The 27,204-nt window shown below is 45.2% G+C and overlaps 1 protein-coding gene across 3 annotated transcripts in view; it reads right to left on the bottom strand.

Annotated features, from left to right (window-relative positions):
• The window catches only part of CRACDL (CRACD like), a 144,753-nt gene that overhangs the window by 78,947 nt on the left and 38,602 nt on the right, over positions 1 to 27,204 (bottom strand). The gene's annotated exons all lie outside the window — the stretch shown is intronic.

Below are 27,204 nucleotides of genomic sequence, written 5' to 3'. Positions count from 1 at the left end.
ATAAAAAAAACTATAAAGTATAGAATAAAAAAGCAAAATGACAGAAGAAAGTCTCTCCTCATTAGGTAAGCCTTAAAGGGAAGGCGATTCTGAAATAAGCTATATCATGGATGAACCTTGAGGACATTATGCAAGTGAAACAAGCCAGTCACAAAAAGACAAATGCTGTATGATTCCACTACTTAGAAGAGTCAAAATTATAGTGAGACAAAGTAGAATGGTGGTTTCTAGGGTCTGAGGGAAGATGTAATGGGGAGTGATTGTTTAATGGCTATATACTTTGTGTTTTACAAGATGAAAAGCATTCTTGGGGCGCCTGGGTGGCTCAGATGGTTAAGTGTCCAACTCTTGACTTTAGCTCCGGTCATGATCTGACGGTTCATGGGTTAGAGCCCCGCATCAGGCTATGCATTGACAGTGAGGAACCTGCTTGGTATTCTCTCTCTCCCTCTCTTCCTGCTCCTCCCCTACTTGCTTGTGCAAGTGTGCTCTCTCTCTCTCTTTCTCTCTCTCTCAAAATAAACAAACTTGAAAAAAAGATGAAAAGCATTCTGGAGATAGATGGTGGTGATGGTTGTACAACAATATGAATGTACTTAGTCCCATTGAACTGTACACTTAAAAATGGTTAAGATGATGAACTTTGCTGTTATGTATATTTTATAACAATAAAAAAATGAAAAAAGTGTACATTAAAACTTGTACACCAATGTTCACAGCATTATTTATAAAAACAAAACATAGAAATAACCCAAATATTCACCAATTGATCAACAGATACAAAATGTGGCATATTCACATAATGGAATATTATTTGGCCACAAAAAGGAACAAAGTACTGATACATGCTACAGTATGGATCAGCTGTGAACACACTCTGCTCAGTTAAAATAGCCAGACACAAACACTATGGAACATCCAGAACAAACAAAGCCCTAGAGACAGAAAATAGATTAGTGATTGACTAGGGCTGTGGAGTGGGGTGCCGGGGGGGGGGGGGGGGGGGGCGGGTGGAGAGGTGGAGTAGGAAGTGACTGCTAATGGGCACAAGGTTTCTTTTGGGTGAGATGAGTATGTTCTGAAATTAGATTATGCTCATAGTTGCACTACTAGAAATATATGTTGATGGTGTACTTTAAACAGGTGAAGTTTATGGTATATAAATTACATGTCATCAAAACTCCTGGATAAAAAAAGTGTTACTAGAAAAAAAAAAAGGTGAAACAAAGAGGTTTTTGGAAAAGAAGACATGATAAAATTTGTCTCCAGCAATTCCACACTAAAATATTAAAAAAGACGGGTATGATCTTAGATGAAAGCTGGAGGTGTGGGTAGGATTGGAGGGATGGAGAGCAATACTCATGTGGGTAAATCTCAATGTGGACAAGAGGGGGAGGCAGTCTGGATTTCAGCCACAGGCCCTGAGTACAAGTAGCACAAATGTGTGCCCTGGCCTGCTCTCCCTCCCTAAAACATTCCATTTCCTTCTGGCCCAGGGCCTTTGCAGATGTTCCCTCTGCTTCAAACATGCTCTTCCCTGCCCTCACACCCTACCTTTTTCTTATTAACTCCTACTTATCCTTGCGATGTCAACCTCAATTCTGCTTCCCCAAGAAGACTGATGTGCCCCTTCAGGATGACCTAGGACCTCCGCAACGCAGCTTTTGTTCATAGAACTTGCCAATTTTAATCTTAACTGTGTTTGCATGACTCTTTGATCCAGTTCTGCTTTATAGATTTAAGCCTGCTTACATTCCTATACGTTTAATCAATTTTTCCTTTTCTCGGGGAAAAAGATGAAAATAAACTGTGACTTAACTATTGTTCTCTAGTGAGTCACACCAGGATCTGCCTGTACCTTTTTTAGAAAAATAAGTTTCACGTTACTGAGGCAAATGAGATGTGTAATGCTCGCAAAGTTCCTGTGAGAAATCACTCTTCAAAAATTGTGGCAGCTTAGTGATTCATGATAGATATTATTATCCTCCAGAGCAAAGGACTTGACCACTGCATCCACCCCAAAGTGACAGGGGTGTCAACGCTGGACTCACCACAGCCAGCCATTTCTCTTGAAGTGCTTAGAGGACCTCCTACCCTTTAAAAAAAAAAGCAGACACCTAGATATGAGTGCACAAAACCTTCTCTGTCTACTGTCAGAAAGGACAGGGAGGAGAAAGGGATAGATCTAATTTGACATTTGGGGGGAAAAGAAAGCCAAGAAGTCTTACAAGCAAAGGGCTAAAACCAGAGAACTCGGATACTGAGTCATACTGCTCTGAATGGAGCAAGAGGAGAGAATAAAAGAGCATACTGGGTGGTCAAGTTTTGAAGTTCCCAGTATCCTGGACTCGCTTATCTCATGAAAAACTAAAATTAGGCTTGACCTAGAGAGGCAAATCATCCCCTGTCTTGTGAAGTGTGTAAAACTTGAAGACTAACTCCTTGAGGATAAGGAATATGTACCGGGATGGTACTGCCATACAATAGGTACTCAATAAACACTGCTGAATGAATGAATGAACAAATGAACCAGAGGCACTTATAATACTCACTAGAAAAATGAATCTGTCTAATCTCTGATAAAAATGAGACAGCATCAACTACCCATTCAGATCCCAAGGCCATCTAGCACTCCACTTAGCTAAACTATGCCACATTTCTCCAGCCTGGGTTCTGCTTGTCCACTGTCTTCCTTTAGACATTTCTTAGGGACAACCATGCAGAGCAGAAGTTCAACGGTCTTCGGGAGTAAAGGAATATGGATGCAGAGGACATCCCTGCTCCAGATGCCTTGTTCCCATCCTCAAGCTTCCCTTTGGCTATAGGCTGGGCAGGAACAGCAAGGGCATCTGGAAAGAATGAGGCAGTGAGCCACAATTCACTGGGCTGTTTCTTTACAAATAAACAACAGAGCTTCATCCAAACAAACTCCATCATCAACACGAAAAATAGCACAGTTTATAAGCATATAAACAAGTACCTTACGTAAGATAAACTACATCATTTTCTGAAACTTATATAACAATTGATTTCACGGTATTCTGAATTCTTGTAAATGGGCAAGCTGATAAGCTACTTAGCTGGGAATGCATACAGTGCGGTGTATATATGTAGATACGTGCACATGCACCTGTGTTCACACATGAAGCCTGAGCCTACACAAATACTCAATAAATCTCATGCCTCAGACTGTGATGCATGACAGCTCTCACAGGAGGAACCTATTTTCACACATCCAGGAGTGAATGCTTTCACAGGAGATTTGAAGAACATTAGTTTAGAATTCTCAGGTTATTAGAGTAAAAAAAATTCTATTAGGGACTTTTACAAAGCCATTATTTCAAAAATAGGTAAGCATAAGAGCTTCGAACTTTGCAGCCTTAATTTAGAAATTGTATTTGCATAATTCTTGGAAAAATATAATACAAATTCACTCTAGTGCTGGGGATACCTTGCCAGGATGTAACTTATGTAACTTAAAACCTTCAGTCTTGGAGAGGTGCACCTTGTGCAGACTACTGCACACACACCTGACAAACAGGGCACTGGATCCCAGGCTGGTTCATGTTTAACTTCATCAGTTTACTGAGATAATAAACTCTCTTTTTAAATGCACATATACCAAGAATAATGACACGAAGCAAGTTCTTACAGCTTGATTTATCTGGGATGTTACATATGTGATTGGCACTTCTGCAGCACGGCAGATGCAGAGCTGAGATTTTTTTTTTTTTCTTTTGGTAGGAAGTCATGCTCCAAGGACTATTAATAAGGAGACATAACACCACCCCTCATTCTGGCCCACGCAAAATAGGCAGACTCAGACACTGAGGTTGAGTAATTATCAGTAAAAAGATTTTTATGAGACAGTAATGATGAGGACGTCCATGCGCAGGGCTTTACACAGCACAAAGGCCTGGGTTCACAAGGAATCCTAAATTGCTGGGTTGCTGTCCCTTTGGAACAAAAGAAGAGAGTGAGGCTCAGGGCAGGGGCAGGGGTGGGGCCACAATCCCAGGAGATAAATTAACATCTGTAAGGAAGGAGGTCATAAACTTACTAGAACACGTGATAATAGACTCTGAGAGTCTATTCTTTGGCCCCAGGGGTGGTCCCTGTGGCACTCCCCTCCCCCCCATCTCTCTGCGCTCAGAAGCCCACCTGGGGGCTCAGGCCTGAGGCGCTGCTAAAAGGAAGCCACCCTCTGGATGTAGAGTAAGCCTCCTGCACTTTCATCCTGCTGGAAACCAGCAGCAGAGAGGGCCAGAAGAGAGGGCCTTCCCTGTCCCATCCCCCACATTCCACAGTGGACACCACTGGGTGCTGATCCAGAGCCTTCTTCTCTGTCTCCCCAAGCAGCATCACTGGGCCTGGCAGCACCCCCACCTCCTCAGGCACGAGAAAGTGGGGCCTCTGCGGACCACAGCCACTCCGGAGGGAGGTGTGAAGCACAGAGCAGTAAAAGCTAAGAAACACATACACTTGCTTCGTTCACCCCAACTCTGGAAGGCCACGTGTGGAGATGACCTGACACGGCAGGCAGTTGGTCTGGAGCTGTTACCCGCCTCCCTCTGAGTGGAGTCGCTGCCAAATTGCTGAGGATGAAAAATGACAAACCTGGGCTTTGTTTTACTGGGTTCGCCACAGAAGCAGGCAAAGGGCAATGATGGGATAAGGTTGCATTTCCTATCTAGGTTAAGGGCTGATCCCGGGGAGAAATAAGATCTGATGCTGAAAAAATCCCAAACAAATTCTGAGCCTAACACAGCCAAGTCCTATGCTTCCCTCTCCTTCCAGCACCAGGGACACACAGCACATCCATTCAGTCCTGCCCTCCTTGAAGTGCACTTACTACCTGTGGAGTGAGGGGTCACTGTAGGGGACACACTCATCTCTGCCACCGAACATGTGCTCCTTAGCTCTGGCTTTCTTGTTATTTGTTCTTAAAGGCTTATCATGTTACCCTGGATCCATGATATGTTTTGTGAATGCTTTCCTGGGACCTTCCAAATGTTTCTGGGAGTGGGGCACCTGCTCACCCTGCTCCCTGTAGGGTGAGAGGATTCCCAATACTCCCTGCTAGACACCACACCTGGCAGGTGCACAGACCACACCACTGGAGAGAAATCACCAATTGCAGCCTGTGTGATGAGGCTCCCCGGGCTCTCCCAGGCACAAAGTTGCCCTCCCTGGTGATGTCCTCTCTGATACCTTCAGTTGAGCCATTTACAAGCGATGGACCCCAGCAACCCAGCTTCGCAGTGCCACCTGCCTCAACTCTGTCCAGAGTCTAAAGGCTGTTAACCCGGGACAATCAGCAGTTTCCAGGCAACGCCTGGAGGGCTGGCAGAAGGCTCTAGATGACAGGTGTGATTCTGTATTATCACTGAAACCAAGGAGCAAGTGGGCAGCAAGGGGGAGGGGGTGACTTCTGAAGATGGTTCTAAGAATGTCCTAGCTTGCTTTTCTGTTTTCCAAAATACATCTATATAAAATTCTAGTCAGATGGTTCATAATTTAAACATTAATGCCTGACCACTGTCTCTTGATAGTGATAAGAGAAAGTAGTGAGTTTTAGAGAACTTACAAAACAATCACTAAGACCTTTGAAGGTTTTTATATATATACTCGCCTTTGTGCACTTTAGAGGCTGAAGGCCAGCTGCCTCAATGCTGGCAGGAGGAGTTGGCTGCTAACAGAATAGTCTTTTCCCAGAAGAGGGACAACATGGGGGAGGGGTCTCCTGTGTCTCCTGTAGGCAGTTCATGGGCTCAGGTGGTAGAGTGAACTACTGAAGGTCAGAGACAGCCTCAAGGCTGATTCTCTGATGTCCCAGTGAGCAGCACTCCTCCAGAGGCATGAGCTTGGTCAAACCCAGAGGGACCCACCCACAGCAGCAACCCACTCATGCTTGAGGCCGGCATCCATCAGCCACACTGAGACTGGAGCCCACCCTGCCACTTGCTATGTGAGTCCATCATGGGGTCGCGGTGCTGGATGTCTCAGGGACAGAGAGGTACACTGAGGAGCAGGCGAGGAAGATGCACTCCAGCCTGCTTGCACACGCCCGCCTCTGCACCTCCTCCCAGTGTGCTCTCCACGGCACAGTTTGTACCTCTTAAATCTCTGCTCAATTTCAAGAAAAATGCTCAGGAATTTCCTTTCTTTGACACTCTCCTTGTCCTTTGGAGTGCCCAAGCCATACACCCCTTGGGACATGGGAGAACCAAACTAAAAGGTCAGTAACACTCCTGATGCATTCCTATTACAATGCAGTTTAGAAATCCCAACAGAAAAATTTTCAAGCAAGGAAACCAAAGGGCTTTGTGTCAGGCCCCTGGGCTCATTTCATTCAGAAGGAAGAGAATAAAGCAGGTCCCAGGTCCCAGATGGTTTATATTCTCATTCAAGGCTCACAATCCCCTCTGAATTAAACGGTAAATCTCCTTTTTGCAGGTGAGAAAACAAACCAGTCCACGATCACAGAACCAGGAAGTGGAAAATCTGACTCAAATCAAGGCCTGTACCTCACCCAGGTGTGAGCTCTCCCCGAGAGCAGTTGCCTCCTAAGAAGCATTCGAGAGTTCAACTGACAGTCAAGCTACATCTTCTCTGGGCTGGCAGTCTGGTGGCCCTCAAAACCCTTGCAGATCCAGTAACTGTGCTTTGGGGAACCTGCCTTCAGGAGATCATCAAGCATCTGTTAATGGCAGCACCCTGGGAACACTTCGAAAGGCTCATCAACCCGAGATGGGTGATGGTGTTGGGATACTGCCATATGAGGGAATTCTCCATAGTCACAAAAAGTCACATTACAGGAGAATAGTGATTGACATAGGAGAGTGCCCCCAGTGCACTGCAGCCTGGGGGTGAGGGGTGGGGAGTGGCTGATGGCAGTGCTTCCACAAGCGGCTGCGCAGACCTGTCATCTGAAGGCTTGTAGAACAGACTCTGCTGAAGTCTGGGTTGGGGCCTGAGAGTCGTGTATTTCTTTTTTTTTTTCTTTTTATAAAGTTTATTTCTTTTGAGAGAGCACACAAGTAGGGGAGTGGCGGGAGGGAGGGAGAGAGAGAGAGAAAGGGAGAGAAAGAGAGAGAGAGAGAGAATGAATCTTAAGCAGACTCTGTGCTTTCCATGCAGAGCTTGATGCAGGACTTGAACTCAAGAACCATGAGATCATGACCTGAGCTGAAAACAAGAGTTGGACGCTTAACCAACTGAGCCACCCAAGTGCCCCAAGAGTCTTATATTTCTAACAAGTCCCTTGGTGATGGCAATGACGCTGCCCATGGACTCTCTTTTGATGAGCAGCATGCTATAACAAATTGTGTGCAGTAAAGCCCATTATTTTTTTTTTTTAATTTTTTTTTTTTTCAACGTTTTTTATTTATTTTTGGGACAGAGAGAAACAGAGCATGAACGGGGGAGGGTCAGAGAGAGAGGGAGACACAGAATCGGAAACAGGCTCCAGGCTCCGAGCCATTAGCCCAGAGCCTGACGCGGGGCTCGAACTCATGGACCGCGAGATCGTCGCGGGGCTCGAACTCACGGACCGCGAGATCGTGACCTGGCTGAAGTCGGACGCTTAACCGACTGCGCCACCCAGGCGCCCCAAGCCCATTATTTTTTTAAAGTCTCTGGGTGCATAAGAGAAATACAAAAAGAACCACAAAAACATGTGACCTGCAGCTATTTCTGGGTCACAGAATTATATGTATTTTAACCTTCCCTTCTGTGCTTTTCTAAGTTTTACAGCTTTTCTGACTGAAAATGTATTTTGCTCGTAATTAGGAGAGGTTCCAATAGTTTCTTTTGAAGACAAGACAGAGGCTGTAATTAGACCAGGACTTGGGGCCCGGGGTCTGGAGCTGTGACCTCCCCTCCCTGAGTCTCGGTTGTCCTGACTTGACAGTGTGAGGAAGGGGAGTGTGAGAGCCCGGGCAGCTCTGAGGGAAAGTTCCTGCTCTGCAAGATCTCCCCCCCCCCCCCCCACCGCCCTGCCTGCTGGGCCACTGGAACCAAGAGCTTGTCTGTGAGAGGCCGTTTCTGTCATTCCTGAGGTCTTGTTCCCCATGTCTCCACATCATTTCTGTGTCAGAGCTGGAGGACCACCCGTGGATCCTACAGAGCAAGGAAGACAAACGTCTCAGCCAACGCTGCAAGGCACGTCAGTTAGGGCTGGCCCACAGGGAGCTTCTGTCACAGGACGCTCTGGCTCTGCTACCTCTTACACAGGGACCGCCATGCCGTGCCCCAGGTGGGGAACAGTCCCCCGCTGAACTGGCCTGGGACAGGGTTACAGAACCGGGGTCTCTGAGGGCTTGCCGGGAATCTGCCTGGATTCCCACACGACATGCCAGTTAGTCTCTCCATGCCTCAAGAGTAACCCTCATGACCTCCTGGGATTTTAAGAATATCAAAATGTGCTTTTCCTCATGTACTATTTTAAACACTCAGGCTGTTTAAACCAAATAGAAAAGATGGGTTCACCATCAATAAATTATTTTCAGCCACAAAGGCAGTCAAACCAAACAATTAATGCCCCAAAGTTCAACTGAGCCCTTAAATTACTTAGAATAGCTACTTTCCAGGGTCAGCAATAAGTTAGGCAACTCCAAAATCTTTCCTTTGCTGTGTGTTGTTCAGAGTTAACCTTTACAAAGCGGTAAGTGCCACGTTTGTGATCTGTTATTTGCTTGCTATCCAAGAGTGACATTATAAAGAATCCAACCCCCATCATGATTTACATTGATTTTAACCAAAACCAAAAAACAAAACAAAAAACAAACCCAGAAGAGAGCAGCCACAGATCTTGTTGCACCACTGAAGGTTCTTCACAGTTCTTTCCAGTTGAGCAGAACTCTGTGGAAACTGCAAAATGACACCCGAGGGCAATACCCTGAGAGTCAGGAGGCATTCTGCGCGTGCTGCTGGGAAGAAGTCACTCCACCTCAGGCCACCTGGGGCTGGTCACCTTCAGCATGCCCTGGCCCATCCTCCCAACTCCCAGGGATACAAAGAGAAGCCGCTCAGCTGTGATGAGGAAGGTCCCTGCTATCTCTGACAGAGGGAAGAGAGGAAGGTCCCAGACGAGAGGGACAGCACAGGAAAGAACAGAGAAGCCTGGGAGAGTGAGCTCTTATCCCATTCATGCTAGCAGTTGGAAGGCACTGGACAGACCTTGCTCAAGGACCAGGTGACCTAAGAAATAACACACATAAATGAATCAACATGGGGCATCAAGAATCACTGGAAATAACACACCACTAATGATGAAGGAAATGGGCTTTGGCCGTGCTAACAGAAATAAAGAGGTGCAAGTATCTGCATTTATAAAAATATTAAAAAAAAAAAAAAAAACAGAACCAGACATCCAATGAAATTACACCTTTGCCCCTGATAGGCTTGCACTTTGGAGACCTGAGTAGCCAAGACTTGCCTTCATGGGCATGCATGACACCTTTTGTCACCACACAAATGTGTTCTGCTGGCCTGTTCACTTGCCTCTAGGTCAATTCTCAGATAGTCCATCAGCCAGCTTGACAAGCCCCCAAACTAGCTTCTTGTTCTTGAAAGCAAAAGCCAGAATGCTCCAGCAATCCTTCTGAATTGGAGAACATTCAGGTTTGGAGTTGGATGTGAAGATCTGAGAATACTGTAAAATTAGTGAAAACAAATTCTATATGTGGACTTGTTTGCCTTTATTTTTTTTAATTGAGTAAAGATACAGACATAATATTATTTTAATGCCTCTATAGGTCTAAAATCACCTTGCCAGTTTAGCTACTAAAAAGGTCCTAACTTAATTTTTAAGTTAACTTAAAAAATTATTTATTTAGACAACCAGTTACAAATGCACCACTGAGCATAAATCTGTTAAATTACTTTCCCCATTTTTCCCATTCTGTTGCAAGCTGCTGCCATTCCTCATGAAACACGGCATTGGCCCTGAGACTGTGAGCTTAGTAATATGGGCCAGCCTATGTGGGATGAGATTTTGTGTTTACAAGCACTGAGGGCACATGTTAGATCCCAATGAATGGTTACTGACTTACATGAATGTATTGGAAGTCTAACTGTTTAAGTTATCACTAACCACAGTTTCTGCTGTTTCTGCTACTTCCTTTTTATCATCACAAAGAAAGATAAGGTGGAATGGCAACACTGGGTACCCTTGCTGCCACTCTCCTACCGCTTGCCCTTGGCAGACATCAGTAATCAACCACAGCATCATTATCAGAATTGCTCCCCACACAGGACTCCAGGAAGCTACTGCCAGTTGTTTGGGGCAGCAGCACCACTGGCAGATATGGCAATAAATCTACAGAACAGTGCTAGCCTTGGTTCAGCCACTAACTAGCTACTAACCAGCTGAGTGACTTGGAATGAATCGTTTCCCTCTCTGGGCCTCAGTCTTGCTTACGACATGAGTGGTTTGGACTCATGTCTGATACCTAATAGTCCATTAAATTACTTCTGGAAAAAATAAAGGTCTGTAAAATTGGCACAAATTCCTCTTTCTGTGAAGATGTGTTAGTCAGACAACATAAAAAACACGTTTGAGCTGAGGACAAAGTATACTGAAAATACATTTTCAGCATCGAGTTCTCAGTGTGCTGCTTATTTGTGATCCAGAAACTGAAGTGCAATGGTAACACCACAGAAGGCCCCTCCTGCCCCAACCGCCTTACCTCCCACCTTCTCTGCACCTGCCCACACACAGTCACACCGGAGACTCTGCACACCTGCAGGGAATTCCTGCTCTTCACCTCCCACACGCAACAGCAACTTCTACCACCACCCTGGGAACCCTGGGAAATCTCTGTGCTTGCCGGGCACCCTGCATCCTTCCTCAGAGCCCCTGGCTGGTCATCACATTATTCCACACACATCTCCACTCCTGGACCTTGTGCTTCTTGAGGGCAGAGACAAGATCTTCTTATCTCTGTAGCCTTCCTACCTACACACAGTAGGTGCTTGGTAAATATGTTCTGAATGAGTGAGCCTCACCCCCGATGTACATAAAATCCAAAGGCAGCATTCCTGAGGTAACAAGCCCATAATCACTTTGAAGAAGGCCCTTCACTTTATTAACTTTCTTTGGAATGTCTAAGAAAACAAAAATACTCTCAAGTAGTTGATTTTATTGAGCCATTTGGGAAGATCCTCTGACAAAGTGCTCCTGTGTGATTCAGCTGTGGGGGCTGGTTGGGTTTGACGTAAATATCTTCCCATGCTGTAATCTGGAGACACGACACTTGGAGAGTAAGGACATGCAGCAATACGAACATACATTTGGCTGGTTACGTGAAGACGTCTAATATTCCAAATTATTCCAGCCTCTCTGTATTTGGAAAACCTTAAAAAGGCAGCAACATCCGCATTTTCTGAAATATCTCCAGGGCGTTGGCTATAGTACATAGAGGCCCCGCAACATTGAACAATTAATGACTTTTGCAGTCTCCTGGGTCAGAGCTGGCTTCCTCAATCAGAGTGTGAATTCTCTGAGAACAATACCAATAAATGTGGTTCTTTCTGTATATCCCCAGGTGCCAAGTGTGCAGCAGGTGCTTAAAAGTGCACTATGATGAATACGGTGCAGCATGTAAACCATGTGCTCCTCCTACTGGCCAGGGTCATTTGCAGACACAACAGTGAACACAGCAATGGAGTCATTAAGGGAGCACTGCACTCATTCCTTACTTGGCTGATGAATGGGAAAGTGACCACAGAAAGGCAGGCATGCTGATGAGGCAAAATCTCAGGAACAAGTGAGGACACTGGGGATTTCTCAAACTCCACCTTCCAGGGAGCCAAAGCCTAATGATGACGGCAGCTTAGCATGTGCCAAGAACTGCTGTGATTAGTTCATATAGTTTACTCTTTAAATGTTAACTGAATTGATTACTATGAGTATTTCATCCATGCCAGGCAACTCTGAGTCGTTAATCAAAGAAAGAGTCACCAGAGGCAATTGGCAAAAGCAGGAAGCACCAGCACAGGCATGGGGCAGAGGTGGAGCCCCAAGGTCTCCACACCTATGAGCCCACAGACCATGGAACTGCTGCTTCTGAGTGTGTTTGCTGGGTACCTGCTTCTACGGCCCTAACAGGGTCCCAGTTCTCTGGCAGCACATCGGATGGCTGCATAGTGAGGAGGCTCTGCTCTGTCCCCGCCTAGTTTCTCTCCAAGGGTAAAAGTGTTGCAGCAAGAAGTGACCCAGAATGCCTGACAGACCGTCACACTGGGGTCTGAGAGAGGATAGAAGTGCTGGAGAACTCCCTCACCAGCGCTCTCTCTGGGACCTGCATCAGCTCACCATTTGGCCATGTTTGACATACCCACTGCCAAGGGAAAGACCCATCTGTACCTGCTGACTGCCCCTGGGGACCAGCAACCTCAGTACCACCTGAGAGCTGGTTAGCAGTGCACACTCTTGAGTTCCACCCAGATCTATGGGCTCAGAATCCCCACTGGAACCAGACCCCCAGATGATTCCTCTGTGTGTCAAAGTTTGAGAACCACTGCTTAAGATTGGTTGTTTTCGACTTTGGTTGCACATCAGAATCACCTGGAGGGCTTTTAAAATTCCTGATACTCAGGTCATGCCCCAGCCCTGCGCTGACAGTGGGACTCAGGTATCAGTATTTTCTTAAAATGATTTCCAATGCAGCCAGGGTAGAGAATCACTGCTCTGGAGGTACTTCAAGACCTCTGGGTGTGGCCCTCAGATCATTAGGTGAGCCTTCAGCTGAGGCATGTAAGGATATGGTGTTCGCCCACAAGGACAAGGAACTGCCACAAGCGTGGTGCTTAGACCGTCCAGGCAATGGAAATGTTTATGGCCTCCAGTGTGTCCTGGTCCATGACCTCATGGTGGGAACTGGACACACAGCTTCACTGGTTGGGAGAAGAGGGCTTTTCATATGGATCCAGCCCCCTTCCTCTTACAATACAGGCTTAGGGGAGCCCAGAAAGATCTACCTAATCTATCTAATCATGGCTAGGCTGCATTCAGAAGGGCTGGAAAACTGGACTTCTAGAGGAAGAGACAGAATGCTTCCCAACCCCAGGGGGGCTTCCAACCCCTGGGAACAGTAGAGGCGATGCATCTAAAGCACAGAATGGGGGGGGTGGAGTGAGAGGCACATGGTTCTGCATCCCGTACTCCAGCCTCCATTAACAAAAGGTTCTCCTTTGAGTCATTGAAGTTCAAACAAAGGAAAAAGGAGGGACTGCAGCCTCCTTGGAACAGAAGCCCAAGCAGGGGAAGGTTAAGACCATTTAGGCTGCATGCCACTTCAAATGATCGGCTGAGGCAGCAAGTCCATTCCCAGGCACTACTGAGCAGAGGGGGCTACTCTTCCTTCAGAGGGTGGAAACTGTGTTCACTCGGGGACTTGGTAAGAACCTGCCAAGGTCTGACTCTTAATACACGGTGTGGCCCAACACAGGAGCTACAGCTATGGCGCAGGCCTAAGCTGATCAATGAATGTAGTTCTAGCCCCTGGCAAGAGTGGTTGCTGCAGGGACAGGCACATGACTTAGTTCAGGCGAAGGAGAGTGAGGCTCAGGGCTTTTATGGAATTGTTGAAAATATTTCTTTTCTGTTGGGTCTGGGAGGATGTGAGTCTAGAGAGGAAAGAAGCACCAAGACATGAAGAGAGAAAAGCAAATGCACCTGGGAATTCTGTTTAGAGGCCTGGATCCAGCTGTTCCTAAAGGCAGCTATCCATGATGTTCCAGTTACAGGGGCCACAAAGTCTGTCTGATTTTTAAATGCCAGACAAGCCTCTGCAAGCCTCATTTACAAAAGAAAGAGTCCCAACTAATACTCTGAGCAAACAGGGGCTGGATGAATGATGTCAAGCTATTTGAACCCTCTGAAGTCATGGACATGCTTTGTTTGGCTCTACTCTTAGATCTATAAGACAAAGGGATTTGGTATACTTCAAGACAGCTGCACCCAGGATAGGTGGGGCCAAACGACATGCTAGGTACCAGTAAACAGACACTGTGTTTCGGCGCCTGCGTGGCTCAGTTGGTTAAGTGTCCGACTTCAGCTCAGATCTTGTGGTTTGTGAGTTCAAGCCCCACATCGGGCTCTGTGCTGACAGCTTGGAGCCTAGAGCCTGCTTTGGATTCTGTCTCCCTCTCTCTCTGCCCCTCCCCTGCTCGTGCTCTCTCTCTCTCTCAAAAAAAAAAAAAAACAACACATTAAAAAAAATGGAGACTGTGTTCATTGTGGATTTGCATGGGGCAAGTGCATGATCCCTCTGTGTCAGAGTCACCAATGAACAGCTCAGTCACCAGCAAAAGCAAATTCTAAGCTCTGTGCCATTCCCTCTACATGCCCACTGCATCGTGATAGCCTTGCCTCTTCCATCTGGTGGAAAACAATCTGGCAAAGAATGAAGGGCAAGGGCCTTACAATGACCCAGACTCAGGACCCAAGCAACGGCAGCAAGATCTCTGGGTGAAAAGAGCCAGAAGGGGTGTTTAGGAAAGCAAGGCTTAGATGTGTCATGTGGCATCCTGAGCCCCAGCAGGAGCAGGGCAGAATAACCCCTGTGCTTCAGGGGTGGCCTGGGGTGGGGCAGGTCACCAAACTCAAAGGGACTACAACAGGGAAGTCTCAATGCCCACCCACAGGGACCAGCACAGAAGCAGAAGGATAGAGGTCTTGGTGGTCAGGCAAATGTACTAGGCCGAGCACCAAGCAGCATTTCTCCCATCCAGATATCAAGCACCACAGGAAACCTCCCAGAACACAGGTGCTACTCGCTGGGTGCTAACGGCTGGGAGAAACATCCCAGTGGCTGAAATTAAGGTTGGTGGCCATGCACCCCAGGAGCTCAAAGCTGAAAAGAAACAGTTGTGGGAAAACCAAGTTTTTTCTCAGGCACCTACACTGGGGGCTGAGACATGCCCCTGGGGAGCCCAGCCTGGGGCAGAAGCAGCTGCACATTGCTCCCACTGGTCCTGCACCACTCTGGGACAGCACATTTGTTCAATGCTCACACCAAGTGCAACTTGCACAAAGAACCAGAAGTAATAAAATTCTACCTTGAAACAGAGGGAAGCACTTGTGATGAGCACCGGGTAATGCATGGAAGTGGTGAATCACTACATTGTACACCTGCAACTAATATTACACTGTATGTTAAATGGAATTTAAGTAAAAACTAAACAACAACAACAACAAAACAGACAGAGGAACTTGGGCTTGAGTAGAACAGAAAGAGCACCAAGTTGCTGTCTGCACTGGGGTCCTGGTTGTCACCTTCCAGCCTGGCCTCAGTTTCTCACTTATCACAAGACTTATCGCACAGGCTGCTGTGAAGGACAGAATGAGATGATGTAATGCATAAAGGAAGTATGGAGCTAATGGGAGGGATCACTGCTCACGGTTATTTTTGACATCTCTCAGAATGCAGCACATGGGCGCCCACCCACACCACCTCCACACAAGGCCTGCTCTGGCTGTCCCGTCCCTAACTTGCTGGGATGTGGAAATAGTGCCGCCCACAGGAGATGTGCTGTGGCCAGGGAGCAGTCTGCTCCCCAGGTGCAGGATCCACCTGGAGACACAGGCCAGCAGAGGGCGTGCGGGGAACCGAACACCTGCTGCCGCCTGCCAGGCACTAAGCAGCTCTGAGGAGAGAGAGACCAGGTCAGCAGCAAATCCCCTGCACAACTGGCCAGATGACTCAGAGGCCTGCACAGCTCACAGAGCCAGGGTGGGGCTCAGCACAGACACGGACACGGACCTGGCAATGGCCAGATGGAGCCAGGGACCGACCACAACCCCATGTGCAGGGCTTAAACAAAGAAACATGCAGGGCTGGAAGCAGGTGAAAAAAGATGTAGGATGGACATGAACATCACCCATTCCCACAGTGACTGACAGCCAGCCTGCCCAGCCACACCACCAGGACATCCCTGCCTCATCACTGCCACCCAGTCCACTTCAGTGGGAAGAGAAAAACAGGGGTGATTATCTGATTGCCACCTGCACAGGGGAAAATGAGAGGACTAGGCCTTCCAGAAAGTAGTGCCGAACTCTGTGCCCCTTCCTTGAATCCCAGACACAAGAGACCATGGAGCTGACTTCACCTCACAAGGAGGACACTGAGAGGGTGCCCGGCAAAGAAAGGCATAAGAGGGTGGGAAGGGTGGATGTGCCCATGTGATTAGGCATCTGTACCACAGGACCAACAAAAGGGAACTGAAGCCCAAGAACAGGGGCTGTACTTTATGGAGACGATTCAGTCAAGGTGGTGATGGAAAATCTGTGGCTGGACAGTGAACTCAGTGACAATTCTCTAGCAACTGTAAGAGAGAACTCAGGTAACATGGCATCTTACTTCTAGACCTGAACATCATCACTCCTCACACCAAGGCCAATTTAAAGGCCTCTCCTTCAACATCATGCTAAGGAGCTGCTAAACCATGATGTTGGTGGGAAGAACAACTGCTTTTTTCATATATATATATTATAGTAGAATTCATAGCAGCTGCATTGTAGCTTCTCAGGAAGAATAAAAGCCAAAAGCAACAGTGATGCTATTGGAAGAATATTTACAATTCAGAATAAAATAATTATTACAAAAATATGCTTGACAGAGTGTGATAAGAGTTAAAAAAAATTAACTCAGTACAGCTGCATCAGAACCGAAAATGTAGATGAAAATATGGCCTTTAGAAGCTCAGAATTTCAAAGGTGGTCAAAACTGGCATCTTCACTGGACAACTAACCATTTTTCAAGCAATGGAACTGAGGCTGACAGGTTTTATACTGTAACTCGCCTCGGGACACAGTGAAGTAGTACCAAAACTGAGTTCTCTTGAATAACCAAATATGATGATGCCAAGTATTCAATGTGATTCAAAATACTTCTTAATAATAAAACCATAAGCAAGTGACATCACTAAAAATGGTGGAATAAGGACCTCCCCCCAAAAAATCTCTCCTCCACAAAAGCAATGAGAAAACTGTGAAAAAAAAATTAGAATCAATGTTGTCACAACTCTGGAAATGAACTAAAGGCTTGCAACACTCTGTGGAGCATTACCAAGAGAAATGACTGAATCTTGGTATGAAGTGAGTTTTGCAGCTTATTCCACCCTCCTGCTCTCTAGCTCCTTGGTAGCCTTGAAAGCCAACAGCTTCACAATCACTCTGTAGATCAGCAGCCTGGCAGCCACTAGAAGAACCAGGATGGAACTTCATCTAAGCTCCATCCCCAGAGAACTGTCATTTGACCTCTCCAGTGGTTCCCTAGAAAACCCCAATCTGACCTGAGTCAGAGCTTGCTCAGTGTGAAAAGCCTTTTCCCTCTACTGAAGTGTTTATTTAAAACAATTAAGGGCACATATTTACATTAAAAGAAAATGGATTAAGTATTTCAAATAAAAGTGACTGACAGGATGGAGATGTTTAAATGATCCAAATAGGGGCACCTGGGTGGCTCAGTTGCTTGAGCATGCAGTTTCGGCTCAGATCATGATCTCGAATTTGTCTGTTCCAGCCCTGCGTCAGGCTCTGTGCTGACAGCTCAGAGCCTGGAGCCTGCTTCAGATTCTGTGTATCCCTCTCTCTCTCTGCCCCTACCCTGCTTGCACTCTGTCTCTATCTCTCAAAAAAGTAAAATGTTAAAATTTTTAAATAAATAAATGATCCAAATATATGCTTTCTACAAGAGACACACTTTATTTATTTTTAAAGTTTATTTATTTTGAGAGAGACAGAGAGAGCATGAGCAGAGAAGGGGCAGATAGAGAGGGAGAGCCTGATGCAGGGCTCGAACTCACCACGTGTGAGACTATGACCTGAGCCCAAATTAAGAGTTGGATGCTTAACTGACAGAGCCACCCAGGCACCCCAAGACACACTTTATTTTTTCTTTTGTTTAATTTCTTTTTTAAATTATTTTTTAATTAAAATCCAAGATAGTTAACATAATCTCAGGAATAGAATTTAGTGATTCACCACTTACATATAGCACTCAGTGCTCATCCCGAAAAGTGCTCTCCTTAATGCCCATCACCATTTAGCCCGTCCCTTCACCCACCTCCCCTCTGGCAGCCCTCAATTTGTTCTCTGTATTTGAGAGTCTCTTATGGTTTGTCTTCCTGTTTTTATATTATTTTTGCTTCCCTTTCCCTTCCCTTACATTCACCAACTGTTTTGTATCCTAAACTCCACATATGAATGAAATCATATGATATTTGTCTTTCTCTGACTTATTTTGCTTAGCATAATACACTCTAGTTCCATCCACATTGCTGCAAATGGCAAGATTTCATTCTTTTTGATCGCTGGGTAGTATTCCATTGTACATATATACCACATCTTCTTTATTCATTTATCATTTGATGGACATTTGGGCTCTTTCCATACTTTGGCTATTGTCGATAGTGCTGCTATAAACATTGGGGTCCATGTGCCACTTTGAAATAGCATTTTTGTATCCTTTGGATAAATACCTACTAGTGCAATTGCTGAGTCGTAGGGTAGTTCTATTTGTAATTTTTTGAGGAACCTCCAAACTGTTTTCCAAAGTGGCTGCACCAGTTTGCATTCCCACCAGCAGTACAAAAGTGTTCCTCTTTCTTTGTATTGTCGCCAACATCTGTTGCTGCCCAAGTTGCTAATTTTAGCCATTTTGACAGGTGTGAGGTAGTATCTCATTGTGGTTTTGATTTATATTTCCCTGATGATGAGTGATGTTGACCATTTTTTTAATGTGTCTGTTAGCCATCTGGATGTCTTCTTTGGAGAAGTGTCTATTCATGTCTTTCGCCCATTTCTTCACTTGATTATTTGTTTTTTGGGTTTTGAGTTTGGTGAGTTCTTTATAGATTTTGAATACTAATTCTTTACCTGATATGTCATTTGCAAATATCTTTTCCCATTACATCAGGTGCCTTTTAGTTTTGCTGATTATTTCCTTTGTTGTGTGAAGCTTTTTATCTTAATGAGGGTCCCAATAGTTCATTTTTACTTTTGTTTCCATTGCCTCTGGAGACACGTCAAGTAAGGTGCTGCAGCCAAGCCCAAGACACACTTTAAATTCAAAGACACATATAAGTTGAGAGCAAAAGGATAGAAAAAAGATACCATGCAAACAATAAAACAGAGCTGGAATGGCTATACTGATATAAGACAAAATAGACTCCAAGATAAAAATTACTAGAGACAATGTGGGAAATTATATAATAGGGTCAATTAATCAAAATTTAACAATTATATACATATATGCACCTAATAACAGAGCTCCAAAATACACAAAGCAAAACCGACAGAATTGAAGGAAAAAACAGATGATTAGGCAGTAATAGTTGAGGTCTTCAATGCTCCATTTCAACAATTATGAAACAACTAGGGGTGCCTGGGTGGCTCAGTTGGTTAAGTGTCTGACTTTGCCTCAGGTCATGATCTTGCAGTTCTTAAGTTCAAGCCCTACGCTGGACTCTGTGCTGACAGCTCAGAGCCTGGAGCCTGCTTTGGATTCTCCCTCTCTCTCTCTCTGCCCCTCCCTTGCTTGTGCTCTGTCTCTGTCTCTCAAAAATGAACATTAAAAAAATTAATAAAAAAATTATGGAACCTAGACATAAGACCAATAAGGAAACAGAAGACTTGAACACATGATAAGCCAACTAGATCTAAAAGACCAGAACACTCACTCAGTAACAATAGCATGCACGTTCTTCTCAAGGACATATGAAACATTCTCCAAGATAGGCCATTTTTTAGGCCATAAAACAAGACTCAATACATTTTAAAAGATTAAAATCATACAAATTATGCTCTCCAACCACAACAGAATTAAGTTAGAAATCAATAACTAAAGAAAAGTTGGGAAATTCACAAATGTCTGGAATAAATTAAATAACATATTCCTAAGCAACAATAGGTCAAAGAAAAAAAATCACAAGAAACATTAGAAAATTCTTTGAGTTTACTAAAAACAAACACTTATAGGATGCAGCTAAAGCAGTGCTTAGAAGGCAATTTATAGGTATAAATGCCTATATTTAAAAAGAAAAAAAGGTCTCAATCTCCAGGTCTCAATAGTCTAATAATACACCTTCAGAAATTAAAAAAAAGAGCAAACTAAACTGAAAGCAGGGGAAAAATAATAAAGATTTGAAAAGAAATTAATGAAATTGAGAACAAAGACAATACAGAAAATCAACAAAAACAAAAGTTAGTTATTTGAGCAGATCAGCAAAATGGACAAAACTATAGCCAGACTAACCAAGAAAAGAGGAGAAAAGATTCAACTTACTAAAATCAAGAATGAAAAAAGGGCCATTACTACTGACCTTACAGAAATAAAATTGATTATAAGGGAATACTATGAACAACTGTATGCCAACAAACTAGATAAGCCAGATGAAATGGGCATTTTCCTAGAAAGACATACCAAAAATGACTCCAAAAGAAATTCTGAACTGACCTATTACAACTAAAGAGACAATGAGGAATTTTGAAACCTTCCACAAAGAAAATCCCAGGCTCAGAAGGCTTCACTGGTGAATTCCAGCAAATGTTTAAAGAAGACTACTAATGGATATGTAGTTTCTTTTGGGATATGATGAAAATGTTTTCGAATCAGACTGTGGCGATGGTTCACAAGTTCATTTTGGCATATGTAAATTATATCTCAATTATTTAGAAAGTAAGGGGGGGGAAACAAAAGCAATCTAGTACATTTGTAACAATGTAATTCCTGGATCTTTTTTCTTATTTGGTAAAGTTGAACACTGTTTGAATGGTTATAATGAGAATCACAAGCCCCTACCTTTTTCTTTCATCTTAAAAGTAGATGACATTCTATTTCATGTCTTCCAAACCTTTTCTACACTGTGAAAGCTTTCTATAAAGTTAAAAGATATGAGTCAGATTAGGAAGAACTATATAAACAGTATCTATGAGAAAGAGAATATATATTCCTGATTTATAAAGCAATATGGAAAATGCAAACAATTCCATTGAAAAGTGGGCAAAGGATATGTAAAAGCAACTGGCATGATAGGCAATAATCAGTAAGTGTATAAAAATGGCCAACTCCACTAATAACTAAACGTAACAATCAAGACTATCAGAAATTTTCAAAGGTAATATTCTTCACTGTTGGCAGAGTATGAAAAATGGCATTCCCATATGCTGCTGGTAGGAGTTAAAAAATTATATACCTTTTTAAAATAAAAGCCATTTGGCAGCTTTTATCAAAATATTAAATGTAGCATAATAGTTCCACTTCTGGAAATTTATTCTATAGAAATATTCAGAAAAACATACAGATAAATGAGCAAGTATGTTCCCTGCAGCCAGATCTGTATTAAAATTTACATATATTATAAATTTTCCTTGGTATGGGAATGGTTATCTGAATTATTTAGAATACTAAGGAAAGAAATGGTTAAAAGAAATGAAGTAGATCTATTTGCTGACATGGAAGTATTTATAAAATATATTATGAAGTTTAAATAAAGATCTGCAGGAAAATACGCATAGTATTTCATTTTTGCAAAAAATGTGAACCCCAATACATGCACGTGTACGCACGCACGTGTATGTGTATGTGTGTGTTAAGTGTAACTACTTATAGACCAAGCTGGACTCCTCAGAGTAAAAGCAGAAACCTACGGCATCCTTCCTCACACTCTTACTAAACGCACTCTGTGGACCTGTTCCTGCCACCTCCACACATCTCAGCCAGAGCTTTTCCAGGCTTTCTGAAATAGATGAATAGACCATCTATTTTTGGCATCAAGCACTGCCAGTTCCAGTCGACTAGAAGGTAGAGTCCTTTCCACAAGAAAGTGTCTTCACTCCCTGGCTAATGGAGGCCCAGTGGCTCATGGGGGATAGGGTGTGGGCACTTCCCTGCAGGGCCCACAACCTGGCTAGAACCCGGACAAAGGGCCCCCCCAAGGACAGGCCCAGGCCAACTAGGGCCAGGGCCCTCCAGGTGGTCTGAGATCCCCCTCTCCACCTTCCTCCATCAGTATTGCCCCTGACCTGGGTCCATCTCCCCTCTACTGACTCCCAAACTCTCCAGGAACCCCTCTGGCTCTGCAGGAGCCTTCAATCTGGCCACACCCCTGGCAAGAGTGCCATCAGTTCAGAGACATCCTTCCCGAGTGCTTCCCTCTGGGCCCACAGTGTCAGGAATGCACCTTGCCTCTCCAGTGGGAAGGTTCAGGAAAGGAAATGGGCTAACTGATAATGTCTCCAAAAAAATTCTCCCCACCTGATGTTCTAGGTCTTTGGCAGGCTGGAGGTGGCTGGGGTCAATGTGGCCTCTCACTTCACCATGCTGTAGAAATAAGGGCTGTGCAGCACCACAAAACTGTCCTCAGTTAAGAAAGCAGAAGAGGGGCGTCTGGGTGGCTCAGTCGGTTGGGCGTCCGACTTTGGCTCAGGTCATGATCTCGCGGTCCGTGAGTTTGAGCCCCGCATCGGGCTCTGTGCTGACAGCTCAGAGCCTGGAGCCTGTTTCAGATTCTGTGTCTCCTTCTCTCTCTGACCTTCCCCCATTCATGATCTGTCTCTCTCTGTCTCAAAAATGAATAAATGTTAAAAAAATAAAATAAAAAAAAAAGAATGCAGAAGAAGCTCTATTTTCACATTCTGTTGTGTAAAAGTATAGAAAAGATCTGGAAGGATACACAATGGCTTATCTCTGGAAAAGAGATTATAGCTTTTTACTCTATGTGCTTCTGTAGTGTTTGATTTTTTTAAATTACTCATGTAATTAGAAGATAACTAAAAAGAAAAAAAAAGTCTCCTGAGACTATTTTATTACATTCTTAGTCTGAACAGGACACCTAGGCCATCAGCAGGAGCCTGGTGGCCAAGGTCTGAATCCTCATGCCCACCTGAATCTACCTCAGTTCTCATGGACTGCACAGAGTCACCTGGGCACCATCCCCAGAGGTTCTGATGTAATTGGCAGGGAAGGGCTTCAGCATCAGAATGTGTTAAAAACTCCTCAGGTGACTCCAACGTGCAGCCAGGGTTAAGAAGCAATGGGCCTGCTCTTTTCATCAGGGCCCAAACCACCCCCAGCTATCCCCGTAGCCATCTCTTGCTCTCCTACCTGTGTCAGTACCACCTCCTTCTCACCTAGTAGAGCTGGAGAGACACTGCAGAGGTAGAAGCAGCAGCATTTGGTGAAGAGATGAAGACATGGGAGCCAACAGGTAGACGTGGGAGGGCTGACATTATGCCCCAGTATTACTCACTGTCCACCAAATGGTGTGGACAGCCCACTGGAAACCCTTTCAATTGGACCTCAGAACCTCAAGAATCAGAGTCTATTAAAGCATTTCCATTTCTCTTCAGCTTTCTTCACTTGTTCTGAATCATCAGCTGCCACTGTTTCATGCACACCATGTAATCCTTGTATTTGTCTTTTGGTGTTTGGGGGGGGGTTTGCTTTATCTGGAGGGTTTTTTAAAAGACTAATTTTTTTTTCCACAAAATGGAATGTAAAGGTGAAGTTCTGAGCTACTCCAGGGATGAAACTATATCTTTACTGGTCCTTGCACTTGATTAACAGTTTAGTAGGAAACAGCACTCTAGGCTGGAGACCATCTTCCCCAGAACGTGAGATGTGATGCCACCGTGGCTTCCAGTGGTGCCGACAAGAAGTCTGCTGCCAGTTTGAGGCTGCTCTTGTGGGCAACCTGATTTTTCTCTCCAGAAGTTTTAACAAAATTCCTTACCTTTACAATCCTAAAGTTTTGCTGGAGTGTATTTCCCTCAGGCCTCTCCTTTGAATGGGAGGCTCGCCCGGGGCTCTGGCTGGGTAGGTGGGACAGGCCAGCAGCCTGGGACTCTCTCACAACTGCCAAAAATAAGACAGCTTGATCCTGGGCAGAAAGCAGGTGATGTCTTTTACTCCTGGACAGCATCATCTTTCACTTTTTTATTCTCCTCGAGGTCTGAAGTCACCTCAGGCTGTGCAACAATTCTCTCTCAGACCCCAACACCACTGCCAAGAGCCCACCCAAGCAGACTTCCCAGTCTCTTCAGCATTGTGGAGAGAATACTCTCAGGGTTCTACCCTGGGGTCAAGATTTGCCCTGGCTGCTCTGCAGTATGTTTCCGTGAAGACTCTTCTAATTCCATTTAACACTATGATGCTTGGAGCATCTCCAGGGCTCCCGTGAAAGACTCATGTCTAGGGTTTTGGGCTGTTTTGTGTCTTCTGCTCCAGTTTCCTTGTCAACTCAATCTGTTTTTACCTTCTAGGGATTCCTCTGCATTCCCACTTTGCTGAGGGCATTATGACTCCATTTCTCTTTGCCTCATTGTTTACTGTTTCATTGGGACCAAGGAGACAGGAAAGTGGATGCGTGCGCCTAGTCTACCACCCCAAACTCGTAACCCCGGAACAATACCTTCATTACATCAAACTTTTGGAGAGAACCTGTGGTCAACTCATCTAAACCCCTCATTGGGGAGGTGAGGAAACAGAGACCTGGGAAAGCCAGTGACTTGCCCATGTGCCCCACTGGGTGGTCACTGGGAAGCCAGGACAAATCAAGGGTCCTGCCACAAAGGCAGTGGTCATAACCCAAGACCTCGAAAGTTCCCAGTTCCTGGAGGTCTGTTTTTAATCAGGAAATCAGACAAGGCTTTAACAAGAACAGGTATATGCCCTTGGCCTTGTCAGAATTGTGAAGCCAGCAGAGCTTCTCAGCAATCTGTGGATTGCCCTTCTCCTTGATGGCTGTGAGATGCAAAACAAAACTTCCTCAAAGGAATGTTAAGACCAGGAAGGCAGGCTGGCTCAGCTTAGCACTGGATCCAACTTCAGAGATGGCTGAGCCAGCCCTGTGCACAAGGTACACCCACCATCCTGCCTAGGGGCCCAACAGGGGGACTGAGCAGGTTCACCCAGCCTAGCTCCCCACAATCACCTCAGTCTCGAGCCTGAGAACATGAGCCAAACACCCAATCCCAGAGCTTCCAGAAATCCCTGACAAACAGAGCTAGACACAGGCACTTCCAGCAACAGTTCCAGGACAGATCAGAAGACAGACAGAAGACAGAACCCATCAAGAATTCTAATCAGCAACGCGTGTGCTCAAACTCTGATTGAAGACACTGTGTTTCTCAAGTGGAAAGACATCCTTTTAGGTGTAGGATGAGTACAGAGGAGCAGGAAGAGGGAGAAGGCAGAGAATGCTCCCTCCCCACCACATCTCTATGGAAATTTGGCTCAGGACCACTCTAGAAGAGGGGCATAGCTCACCAGAGGCCAAACTGCAAAGTGTTTCCACATTGATTAGAGCAGAGAAGCAACACCACAAGCACACCATGTAAACACAGTGTGAAGGAGAGAGAGAGATGCTGGGCACAGTGGCCACATAACAGAATACTGGATGGGATTCCCCCCTATAATGTGACAGAAAAACCCCTAAAGCTACACACAGGGGGCAAGGGGCAGGCCCTCTTGGCTCAGTGTTAATGAGTGTGAGAAGGAGGGGGGGGTCAGTCTATGGTGAGAGGCAGATACAACAGGCAGAGAGATGTAGGGAGAGGAGCTCTGGGAAGGTCCCCAGCCACCTCAACTCCTTCAGTTCCTGTGCTCTCCTGCAGTGACATCAGGAGTCTGTGTCACATGGATTAACAAACAGTTACTCTTTCCCTGACCAGACCGTAAGCAATTCAGAAAACAGGTACTGGCTCCTCCAGGTCATTAGATTTCTGCTGGTCTGCCGATTCTGGGATTTATAAATGACTCTGTCCATCACTGTAAAAAATGTTCCTCAGCACCTTCCAGCTCTAAGCACTGTGCTCGATACCAGGGACACAACAGTGACAGCACAGGGAGGACCCTGCCTGCAAAGATCTGAGGGCAATTATGATCCAGTTTGGCAGGTGGCAGGCAGGACAGAAGAACAGGCAACTCTGAGGCCAGGAAGGAAGGATGCTCAGCACAGAAGAGAGCAGATGTAGGCTGAGGATGGATAGATGAATAGAATATTTGCCAGACAAATACTGTGTGTGCTCAGGGGTGGGGGGCACAATTCAAATACAGGGAATGGCATTCTGCACAGAGGCCCAAGTGAACAGAACCTGTTCAAGACCCAGTAAGAAGTGTGAGCTCTGGACTAGGGAATGGTAGGGACGCTGAGCTAGAAAAATAAGCAGGGTAAAGCTAGATGATTCTAGAGTATTAAGCCACATTGGGGTGTTTGGTTTATATTTTGACAAGATTTTCAGCAGGAGAATGATATTTGAGGGTCAAAAAGATCCTCTTGGTTGAAGGGTTGAGCCAGGAGCGGAAGGGTTGACAGCACAGGTCCATGGAGAGCAATGGACCAGTTTGAGGGCTGTTAGGAAGACGGAACATATAAGACATGCTTTACATGGTGTAAAGCAAGGCTGCTAAGGAATAATAAGGATCGATTCCAGATTTCAGAATCAGGCAAGTGAGTGGATGGTAGATCACTCCCTGAGACAGGAGACCCAGTGGTGCTGGACAGACAGAAATGAAGATGCATGCAGTCCTGGACACAGGCATGTTTGCAAAGAAAGAAAAACATTAACAGCCAAAAAAGAGTAATTGTTCTAAATCTGTCGATTCATATAAACACATTCCTGTAAATGTTCCTATAAACCCTTATAAAAGGAAATCCTGGGAGTGGTCAAAAAACTCACTCAAATCCACACCCTACATACACCCTGCGGGGTAAGTCTGGAGCCGAGGTGCAAACGCCACCATCTTTCACACAACAGAGAAACACAGATCATAACCCTGGGAACACCCTGACAACCGTCTGCCAAATGACGTGACACAGACGTGAGCCCTGGGATGGAGATCTTTCTAAACTTCTCAGCACAGAGGTAGTTACTTCTGGGGGAGAAGCGGGGGCCTGAACCTGCTGTCAGTGACCACACAATTCAGGCACTGCTCACCCCTTTGTTATTATTTTATTTTTAAATTACCATACAGTAAATCTGATGTGGTTTGGGGCACAGTTCAATGGGTATGTCAATATATAGATTTATGTATAGATTTATGTAGCCACCACCACAGCTAGGATACAAAACAGTTCCATCACCCCCCAAAAATCTTCCCCGTGCTGCTCCTTTACACTCACACGTTCCCCCTCCCCCATCCCTGGCAACCACTGATCTGCTGTCCGTCATTGTAGTCCTGTCTTTTCGAGAAT

The sequence above is a fragment of the Panthera pardus genome, unplaced genomic scaffold, assembly GCF_024362965.1.
Source record: "Panthera pardus isolate Hobbes unplaced genomic scaffold, ASM2436296v1 HiC_scaffold_25, whole genome shotgun sequence".
Classification (NCBI taxonomy): domain Eukaryota; kingdom Metazoa; phylum Chordata; class Mammalia; order Carnivora; family Felidae; genus Panthera; species Panthera pardus.
The sequence above is the reverse complement of the archived record's forward strand: the minus strand, read 5'-3'. Positions and strand labels throughout refer to the sequence as shown.